We start from the raw sequence: 12371 nt of genomic DNA, 5'->3' as shown, positions 1-12371 counted from the left end.
CAGACAAAAGAAATGGCCCAACCCACCCCCATACACATGTATATACATACGTCCACACACGCAAAAATACATACCTACACAGCTTTCCATGGTTTACCCCAGACGCTTCACATGCCCCGATTCAATCCACTGACAGCACGTCAACCCCGGTATACCACATCGCTCCAATTCACTCTATTCCTTGCCCTCCTTTCACCCTCCTGCATGTTCAGGCCCCGATCACACAAAATCTTTTTCACTCCATCTTTCCACCTCCAATTTGGTCTCCCTCTTCTCCTCGTTCCCTCCACCTCCGACACATATATCCTCTTGGTCAATCTTTCCTCACTCATTCTCTCCATGTGCCCAAACCATTTCAAAACACCCTCTTCTGCTCTCTCAACCACGCTCTTTTTATTTCCACACATCTCTCTTACCCTTACGTTACTTACTCGATCAAACCACCTCACACCACACATTGTCCTCAAACATCTCATTTCCAGCACATCCATCCTCCTGCGCACAACTCTATCCATAGCCCACGCCTCGCAACCATACAACATTGTTGGAACCACTATTCCTTCAAACATACCCATTTTTGCTTTCCGAGATAATGTTCTCGACTTCCACACATTCTTCAAGGCTCCCAGAATTTTCGCCCCTCCCGCACCCTATGATCCACTTCCGCTTCCATGGTTCCATCCGCTGCCAGATCCACTCCCAGATATCTAAAACACTTCACTTCCTCCAGTTTTTCTCCATTCAAACTCACCTCCCAATTGACTTGACCCTCAACCCTACTGTACCTAATAACCTTGCTCTTATTCACATTTACTCTTAACTTTCTTCTTTCACACACTTTACCAAACTCAGTCACCAGCTTCTGCAGTTTCTCACATGAATCAGCCACCAGCGGTGTATCATCAGCGAACAACAACTGACTCACTTCCCAAGCTCTCTCATCCCCAACAGACTTCATACTTGCCCCTCTTTCCAAAACTCTTGCATTTACCTCCCTAACAACCCCATCCATAAACAAATTAAACAACCATGGAGACATCACACACCCCTGCCGCAAACCTACATTCACTGAGAACCAATCACTTTCCTCTCTTCCTACACGTACACATGCCTTACGTCCTCGATAAAAACTTTTCACTGCTTCTAACAACTTGCCTCCCACACCATATATTCTTAATACCTTCCACAGAGCATCTCTATCAACTCTATCATATGCCTTCTCCAGATCCATAAATGCTACATACAAATCCATTTGCTTTTCTAAGTATTTCTCACATACATTCTTCAAAGCAAACACCTGATCCACGCATCCTCTACCACTTCTGAAACCACACTGCTCTTCCCCAATCTGATGCTCTGTACATGCCTTCACCCTCTCAATCAATACCCTCCCATATAATTTACCAGGAATACTCATCAAACTTATACCTCTGTAATTTGAGCACTCACTTTTATCCCCTTTGCCTTTGTACAATGGCACTATGCACGCATTCCGCCAATCCTCAGGCACCTCACCATGAGTCATACATACATTGAATAACCTTACCAGTCAATAATACAGTCACCCCCTTTTTTAATAAATTTCACTGCAATACCATCCAAACCTGCTGCCTTGCCGGCTTTCATCTTCCGCAAAGCTTTTACTACCTCTTCTCTGTTTACCAAATCATTTTCCCTAACCCTCTCACTTTGCACACCACCTCGACCAAGACACCCTATATCTGCCACTCTATCATCAAACACATTCAACAAACCTTCAAAATACTCACTCCATCTCCTCACATCACCACTACTTGTTATCACCTCCCCATTTGCCCCCTTCACTGAAGTTCCCATTTGCTCCCTTGTCTTAGGCACTTTATTTACCTCCTTCCAGAACATCTTTTATTCTCCCTGAAATTTAATGATACTCTCTCACCCCAACTCTCATTTGCTCTCTTTTTCACCTCTTGCACCTTTCTCTTGACCTCCTGTCTCTTTCTTTTATACATCTCCCACTCATTTGCATTTTTTCCCTGCAAAAATCGTCCAAATGCCTCTCTCTTCTCTTTCACTAATAATCTTACTTCTTCATCCCACCACTCACTACCGTTTCTAATCTGCCCACCTCCAACGCTTCTCGTGCCACAAGCATTTTTTGCGCAATGCATCACTGATTCCCTAAATACATCCCATTCCTCACCCAGATTTATGGATCTGGAGAAGGCATATGATAGAGTTGATAGAGATGCTCTGTGGAAGGTACTAAGAATATATGGTGTGGGAGGCAAGTTGTTAGAAGCAGTGAAAAGTTTTTATCGAGGATGTAAGGCATGTGTACGTGTAGGAAGAGAGGAAAGTGGTTGGTTCTCAGTGAATGTAGGTTTGCGGCAGGGGTGTGTGATGTCTCCATGGTTGTTTAATTTCTTTATGGATGGGGTTGTTAGGGAGGTGAATGCAAGAGTTTTGGAAAGAGGGGCAAGTATGAAGTCTGATGTGGATAAGAGAGCTTGGGAAGTGAGTCAGTTGTTGTTCGCTGATGATACAGCGCTGGTGGCTGATTCATGTGAGAAACTGCAGAAGCTGGTGACTGAGTTTGGTAAAGTGTGTGAAAGAAGAAAGTTAAGAGTAAATGTGAATAAGAGCAAGGTTATTAGGTACAGTAGGGTTGAGGGTCAAGTCAATTGGGGGGAAGTTTGAATGGAGCAAAACTGGAGGAAGTAAAGTGTTTTAGATATCTGGGAGTGGATCTGGCAGCGGATGGAACCATAGAAGCGGAAGTGAATCATAGGGTGGAGGAGGGGGGCGAAAATCCTGGGAGCCTTGAAGAATGTGTGGAAGTCGAGAACATTATCTCGGAAAGCAAAAATGGGTATGTTTGAAGGAATAGTGGTTCCAACAATGTTGTATGGTTGCGAGTCGTGGGCTATGGATAGAGTTGTGCTCAGGAGGATGGATGTGCTGGAAATGAGATGTTTGAGGACAATGTGTGGTGTGAGGTGGTTTGATCGAGTAAGTAATGTATGGGTAAGAGAGATGTGTGGAAATAAAAAGAGCGTGGTTGAGAGAGCAGAAGAGGGTGTTTTGAAATGGTGTGGGCAGATGGAGAGAATGAGTAAGGAAAGATTGACCAAGAGGATATATGTGTCGGAGGTGGAGGGAACGAGGAGAAGTGGGAGACCAAATTGGAGGTGTAAAGATGGAGTGAAAAAGATTTTGATTGATCGGGGCCTGAACATGCAGGAGGGTGAAAGGCGGGCAAGGAATAGAGTGAATTGGATCGAGGTGGTATACCGGGGTTGACGTGCTGTCAGTGGATTGAATTAGGGCATGTGAAGCGTCTGGGGTAAACCATGGAAAGTTCTGTGGGGCCTGTATGTGGAAAGGGAGCTGTGGTTTCGGGCATTATTGCATGACAGCTGGAGACTGAGTGTGAACGAATGGGGCTTTTGTTATCTTTTCCTAGCGCTACCTCGCACACATGAGGGGGGAGGGGGATGGTATTCCATGTGTGGCGAGGTGGCGATGGGAATGAATAAAGGCAGACAGTGTGAATTGTGTGCATGGGTATATATTTATGTGTCTGTGTGTGTATATATATGTGTACATTGAGATGTATAGGTATGTATATTTGCGTGTGTGGACGTGTGTGTATATAGATGCGTATGGGGGTGGGTTGGGCCATTTCTTTCTTCTGTTTCCTTGCGCTACCTTGCAAATGCGGGAGACAGCGACAAAGCAAAATAAATAAATAAAATATATATATATATATATATATATATATATATATATATATATATATATATATATATATATATATATATATATTATATATATATATATATATATATATATATATATATATATATATATATATATATATATATATATATATATATATATATATATATATATATATATATATATATATTCCTATGATTCCACGGGGAAAATGAAACACGAAAAGTTCCCAAGTGCACTTTCGTGTAATAATCACATCATTAGGGGAGACACAAGAGAGGAATATAACAGTCAGTTGATATACATCGACGAGACGAAGCTAGGACGCCATTTGGTAAACATGTGATTGTCCAAAACCAAAAACCAAAAACAATCACATGTTTACCAAAATTGTGATCCTTTCCAATATATATATATATATATATATATATATATATATATATATATATATATATATATATTTTTTTTTTTCTTTGTCGCTGTCTCCCGCGTTTGCGAGGTAGCGCAAGGAAACAGACGAAAGAAATGGCCCAACCCACCCCCATACACATGTATATACATACGTCCACACACGCAAATATACATACCTACACAGCTTTCCATGGTTTACCCCAGACGCTTCACATGCCTTGAATCAATCCACTGACAGCACGTCAACCCCGGTATACCACATCGCTCCAATTCACTCTATTCCTTGCCCTCCTTTCACCCTCCTGCATGTTCAGGCCCCGATCACACAAAATCTTTTTCACTCCATCTTTCCACCTCCAATTAGGTCTCCCTCTTCTCCTCGTTCCCTCCACCTCCGACACATATATTCTCTTGGTCAATCTTTCCTCACTCATTCTCTCCATGTGCCCGAACCATTTCAAAACACCCTCTTCTGCTCTCTCAACCACGCTCTTTTTATTTCCACACATCTCTCTTACCCTTACGTTACTTACTCGATCAAACCACCTCACACCACATATTGTCCTCAAACATCTCATTTCCAGCACATCCATCCTCCTGCGCACAACTCTATCCATAGCCCACGCCTCGCAACCATACAACATTGTTGGAACCACTATTCCTTAAAACATACCCATTTTTGCTTTCCGAGATAATGTTCTCGACTTCCACACATTCTTCAAGGTTCCCAAATTTTCGCCCCCTCCCCCACCCTATGATCCACTTCCGCTTCCATGGTTCCATCCGCTGACAGATCCACTCCCAGATATCTAAAACACTTCACTTCCTCCAGTTTTTCTCCATTCAAACTCACCTCCCAATTGACTTGACCCTCAACCCTACTGTACCTAATAACCTTGCTCTTATATATATATATATATATATATATATATATATATATATATATATATATATATATATATATATATATATATATATATATATATATATATATATATATATATATATATATATATATATATATATATATTGAAGTTTCAGCGTTGAGGTGCATGTATGGAATGAGGGAAAGAAATTTGGTAATATTTACATAGTGAATCATTTTCACGTATTACTTCTATTATCATATAAAGCATTTTTTTATACTTTGTTTTTCTTTAAGTTGTATATCCTTTGAGTGATTACAGTGGTAGAAGTTTGTTGAGTATTCCTGGGAAATTATATGGGAGGGTATTGATTGAGAGGGTGAAGGCATGTACTGAGCATCAGATTGGGGAAGAGCAGTGTGGTTTCAGAAGTGGTAGAGATGTCTGGATTAGTTGTTTGCTTTGAAGAATGTATGTGAGAAATACTTAGAAAAGCAAAGGGATTTGTATGTAGCATTTATAGATCTGGAGAAGGCATATGATACAGTTGATGGAGATGCTCTGTGGAAGGTATTAAGAATATATGGTGTGGGAGGCAAGTTGTTAGAAGCAGTGAAAAGTTTTAATCGAGGATGTAAGGCATGTGTACGTGTAGGAAGAGAGGAAAGTGATTGGTTCTCAGTAAATGTTGGTTTGCGGCAGGGGTGTGTGATGTCTCCATGGTTATTTAATTTCTTTATTGATGGGGTTGTTAGGGAGGTGAATGCAAGAGTTTTGGAAAGAGGGGCAAGTATGCAGTCTGTTGCGGATGAGAGAGCTTAAGAAGTGAGTCAGTTGTTCGCTGATGATACAGCGCTGCAGAAGCTGGTGACTGAGTTTGGTAAAGTGTGTGAAAGAAGAAAGCCGAGAGTAAATGTGAATAAGAGCAAGGTTATTAGGTACAGTAGGGTTGAGGGACAAGTCAATTGGGAGGTTGGTTTGAATGGAGAAAAAGTGGAGGAAGTGAAGTGTTTTAGATATCTGGGAGTGGATTTGGCAGCGGATGGAACTATGGAAGCGGAAGTGAATCATAGGATGGGAGAGGGTGCGAAAGTTCTGGGAGCGTTGAAGAATGTGTGGAAGTCGAAAAAGTTATCTTGGAAAGCAAAAATGGGTATGTTTGAAGGAATAGTGGTTCCAGCAATAACATGGTTGCGAGGCGTGGGCTATAGATAGAGTTGTGCGGAGGAGGGTTGATGTGCTGGAAATGAGATGTTTGAGGACAATGTGTGGCGTGAGGTGTTTTGATCGAGTAAGTAATGAAAAGGTAAGAGAGATATGTGGTAATAAAAAGAGTGTGGTTGAGAGAGCAGAAGGGGTGTTTTGAAATGTTTTGGGCACATGGAGAGAATGAGTGAGGAAAGATTGACAAAGAGGATATATGTGTCAGAGTTGGAGGGAACGAGGAGAAGTGGGAAACCATATTGGAGGTGGAAATACGGAGTGAAAAAGATTTAGAGTGATCGGGGCCTGAAAATGCAGGAGGGTGAAAGGCGGGCAAGGAATAGAGTGAATTGGATGGATGTGGTATACCGGGGTCGACGTGCTGTCAGTGGATTGAACTTGGGCATGTGAAGCGTCTGGGGTAAACCATGGAAAGTTGTGTGGGGCCTGGATGTGGAAAGGGAGCTGTGGTTTCGGTGCATTATTACATGACAGCTAGAGACTGAGTGTGACCGAATGGGGCCTTTGTTGTCTTTTCCTAGCGCTACCTCGCGCACCTGCCGGGGGGTGGGGGTTGTTATTTCATGTGTGGCGGGGTGGCGACGGGAATGAATAAGGGCAGACAGTATGAATTATGTACATGTGTATATATGTATATGTCTGTGTGTGTATATATATGTATACCTTGAGATGTATAGGTATGTATATGTGCGTGTGTGGACGTGTATGTATATACATGTGTATGTGGGTGGGTTGGGCCATTCTTTCGTCTGTTTCCTTGCGCTACCTCGCTAACGTGGGAGACAGCGACAAAGTATAATAAAATAAATATATATAAATATACATATATATTGAAAGCATCACAATCTTGCGCGTTATCAAGTATATTCCTCTGAGTCCACGGGGAAAATGAAACACGATCCCAAGTGCACTTTCCAGTAATAATCACATCATCATTGGAGACATAAGAGAAAAATATAATAGTCAGTTGATATACAACGAAGGGACGTAGCTAGGACGCCATTTGGTAAACGTGATTGTCCAAGATAGAGAGCGAGCGTATCATAAACTTATTATGTGGACAAGAGGGTGAATTGTTTGCAAATCTTATCAAGAACAAAGCTATCCAATTCTTACAGACCTTCACTACTATTAAGGTTATATTTCTTTGTGTATTTAATAAAAGAAGATTCAATGATATTTCTCGTGGGACTGGAGTAAGAGTTAATAACTGAGATGGCGTTATTCCAGTCAATACAATGATCATTCTTTTTAACGTGATTAAAAAGGCATCTGATTCTTCTGTTCTTATGCTATATTTATGTTGCTTAAGTCTAACAGAAAGATCCTTACCAGTCTACCCAACATAAAACTTATCACAATCTATCCATGGCACTTTATAAATGCATCCAGGAGAATTTTCTGGTGAGTTCCTGATTAAGATATTCTTTATTGAATTATTGTTGCTGAAGGCAACATTTACATTAAAGGATTTAAGCAAAATGGGAAGTAAAGTAAAATTATTATTGAAAGGGAGAGCTAAAAGATTCTTGGTGTCAATGAGAGGTTTGGGCTCAACTCTATAAAATTATTTCTTTGCTAACTTAAGGGATTTATCAATGAAAGATCTAGGGTACTTTAACTTAGATCCAATGGATTATATCTTTTCAAACTAATCAACAATATCTCTGGACTGCAAATACGTAATGCCCTAAGAAACATAGATTGAAATGATGATAATTTATCTCTGTCATGTTGAGATGAGTAATAATGGATATATGAGCATACATTGTAAGGTTTTCTGTATATGCTAAACATAAACTTGTTTCCTTGCCTATGCATCGTGCAATCTAAAAATGGTAACATACCATTATTTTCATTTTCTACAATAAATTTGATGGAAGGTACTAAATTGTTAAGTAAGGGGAGAAATATTTGTAAATTTTCATTTGTTGGCCAAACACAAAGAAAATCATCTACATACCTAAACCAAATTGCATTAGAAGGTAAGATATCCTTTAGTAATTTTGTTTCAAAAAATTCCATATAAAGATTACTTAGTACAGGTGAAAGAGGGTTACCCATTGCCATACCAAATTTTTGAGCATAATAATCTCCAATGAAATGAAATACACAGTCTTTTATACATAATCTTATCAGTTCAATGAAAACAGAAATTGAAACAGGTAAATGAATATCATCCAAAACATCAGTTAGATATTCTAAAAGGTCTTCAACTGGAACTTTTGTGAACAGTGAGAAAACATCAAAGCTAACAAGTTTGAAACCAGAATTAACATTGATAGTGTTAAACTTGTTAAATAAATCTACATGGTTCATGATATTAGAATTTGATATCTTACCCACTAAAGGGCTTAATAAAGAAACTAACCATTTTGACAATTTATATGTGATGGAGTCTACTGAACTCACTATAAGTCTAGCAAGAAAATTTGGTTTATGTGTTTTGATAAGTCCATAAATATATGGTAATGAAGGGGAAAAAGATGACAAACTTTTGATAAGAGAATCATTACCTTTCAACAACAATTTCATTTCTTTATTGAAATGGGAATTAACTGCTTCTAGGGGATTCTTACTAAGTTCAGAATACGTTGTGGCATCATATAAAAGGTCATTCACTTCAGATGAATGATTACTTTTCTCCATAATCACAACAGTATTAGCCTTATCTGCTTTAGTAATATGTATATCATTGTCTTTTCTAAAGAGTTAATAGCTCTTATAAATCTTTTATAGCTATTAGGATCCACTTATATATATACATATATATATATATATATATATATATATATATATATATATATATATATATATATATATATATATTTTATTTTTCTTTGCTTTGTCGCTGTCTCCCGCGTTTGCGAGCTAGCGCAAGGAAACAGACGAAAGAAATGGCCCAACCCACCCCCATACACATGTATATACATACGTCCACACACGCAAATATACATACCTACACAGCTTTCCATGGTTTACCCCAGACGCTTCACATGCCCTGATTCAATCCACTGATAACACGTCAATCCCGGTATACCACATAGATCCAATTCACTCTATTCCTTGCCCTCCTTTCACCCTCCTTGCATGTTCAGGCCCCGATCACACAAAATCTTTTTCACTCCATCTTTCCACCTCCAATTTGGTCTCCCACTTCTCGTTCCCTCCACCTCCGACACATATATCCTCTTGGTCAATCTTTCCTCACTCATTCTCTCCATGTGCCCAAACCACTTCAAAGCACCCTCTTCTGCTCTCTCAACCACGCTCTTTTTATTTCCACACATCTCTCTTACCCTTACGTTACTTACTCGATCAAACCACCTCACACCACACATTGTCCTCAAACATCTCATTTCCAGCACATCCATCCTCCTGCGCACAACTCTATCCATAGCCCACGCCTCGCAACCATACAACATTGTTGGAACCACTATTCCTTCAAACATACCCATTTTTGCTTTCCGAGATAATGTTCTCGACTTCCACACATTCTTCAAGGCTCCCAGGATTTTCGCCCCCTTCCCCCACCCTATGATCCACTTCCGCTTCCATGGTTCGATCCGCTGCCAGATCCACTCCCAGATATCTAAAACACTTTACTTCCTCCAGCTTTTCTCCATTCAAACTTACCTCCCAATTGACTTGACCCTCAACCCTACTGTACCTAATAACCTTGCTCTTATTCACATTTACTCTTAACTTTCTTCTTTCACACACTTTACCAAACTCAGTCACCAGCTTCTGCAGTTTCTCACATGAATCAGCCACCAGTGCTGTATCATCAGCGAACAACAACTGAGTCACTTCCCAAGCTCTCTCATCCACAACAGACTTCATACTTGCCCCTCTTTCCGAAACTCTTGCATTCACCTCCCTAACAACCCCAACCATAAAGAAATTAAACAACCATGGAGACATCACACACCCCTGCCGCAAACCTACTTTCACTGAGAACCAATCACTTTCCTCTCTTCCTACACGTACACATGCCTTACATCCTCGATAAAAACTTTTCACTGCTTCTAACAACTTGCCTCCCACACCATATATTCTTAATACCTTCCACAGAGCATCTCTATCAACTCTATCATATGCCTTCTCCAGATCCATAAATGCTACATACAAATCCATTTGCTTTTCTAAGTATTTCTCACATACATTCTTCAAAGCAAACACCTGATCCACACATCCTCTACCACTTCTGAAACCACACTGCTCTTCCCCAATCTGATGCTCTGTAAATGCATTCACCCTCTCAATCAATACCCTCCCATATAATTTCCCAGGAATACTCAACAAACTTATACCTCTGTAATTTGAGCACTCACTCTTATCCCCTTTGCCTTTGTACAATGGCACTATGCACGCATTCCGCCAATCCTCAGGCACCTCACCATGAGTCATACATACATTAAATAACCTAACCAACCAGTCAATAATACAGTCACCCCCTTTTTTAATAAATTTCACCGCAGTACCATCCAAACCAGCTGCCTTGCCGGCTTTCATCTTCCGCAAAGCTTTTACTACCTCTTCTATGTTTACCAAATTTTCCCTAACCCTCTCACTTTGCACACCACCTCGACCAAAACACCCTATATCTGCCACTCTATCATCAAACACATTCAACAAACCTTCAAAATACTCACTCCATCTCCTTCTCACATCACCACTACTTGTTATCACCTCCCCATTTGCGCCCTTCACTGAAGTTCCCATTTGCTTCCTTGTCTTACGCACTTTATTTACCTACTTCCAGAACATCTTTTTATTCTCCCTAAAATTTAATGATACTCTCTCACCCCAACTCTCATTTGCCCTCTTTTTCACCTATTGCACCTTTCTCTTGACCTCCTGTCTCTTTCTTTTATACATCTCCCACTCAATATATATATATATATATATATATATATATATATATATATATATATATATATATATATATATATATATATATATATATATCTTTTTTTTTTGCTTTGTCGCTGTCTCCTGCGTTTGCGAGGTAGCGCAAGGAAACAGACGAAAGAAATGGCCCAACCCACCCCCATACACATGTATATACATACGTCCACACACGCAAATATACATACCTACACAGGTTTCCATGGTTTACCCCAGACGCTTCACATGCCTTGATTGAATCCACTGACAGCACGTCAACCCCGGTATACCACATCGCTACAATTCACTCTATTCCTTGCCCTCCTTTCACCCTCCTGCATGTTCAGGCCCCGATCACACAAAATCTTTTTCACTCCATCTTTCCACCTCCAATTTGGTCTCCCTCTTCTCCTCGTTCCCTCCACCTCCGACACATATATTCTCTTGGTCAATCTTTCCTCACTCATTCTCTCCATGTGCCCGAACCATTTCAAAACACCCTCTTCTGCTCTCTCAACCACGCTCTTTTTATTTCCACACATCTCTCTTACTCTTACATTACTTACTCGATCAAACCACCTCACACCACACATTGTCCTTAAACATCTCATTTCCAGCACATCCATCCTCCTGCGCACAACTCTATCGATAGCCCACGCCTCGCAACCATACAACATTGTTGGAACCACTATTCCTTCAAACATACCCATTTTTGCTTTCCGAGATAATGTTCTCGACTTCCACACATTCTTCAAGGCTCCCAGAATTTTCGCCTCCTCCCCCACCCTATGATCCACTTCCGCTTCCATGGTTCCATCCGCTGATAGATCCACTCCCAGATATCTAAAACACTTCACTTCCTCCAGTTTTTCTCCATTCAAACTCACCTCCCAATTGACTTGACCCTCAACCCTACTGTACCTAATAACCTTGCTCTTATTCACATTTACTCTTAACTTTCTTCTTTCACACAGTTTACCAAACTCAGTCACCAGCTTCTGCAGTTTCTCACATGAATCAGCCACCAGCGCTGTATCATCAGCGAACAACAACTGACTCACTTCCCAAGCTCTCTCATCCCCAACAGACTTCATACTTGCCCCTCTTTCCAAAACTCTTGCATTCACCTGCCTAACAACCCCATCCATAAAGAAATTAAACAACCATGGAGACATCACACACCCCTGCCGCAAACCTACATTCACTGAGAACCAATCACTTTCCTCTCTTCCTACACGTACACATGCCTTACATCCTCGA

This window comes from Panulirus ornatus, chromosome 10 (assembly GCF_036320965.1).
Source record: "Panulirus ornatus isolate Po-2019 chromosome 10, ASM3632096v1, whole genome shotgun sequence".
Classification (NCBI taxonomy): domain Eukaryota; kingdom Metazoa; phylum Arthropoda; class Malacostraca; order Decapoda; family Palinuridae; genus Panulirus; species Panulirus ornatus.
The sequence above is the reverse complement of the archived record's forward strand: the minus strand, read 5'-3'. Positions refer to the sequence as shown.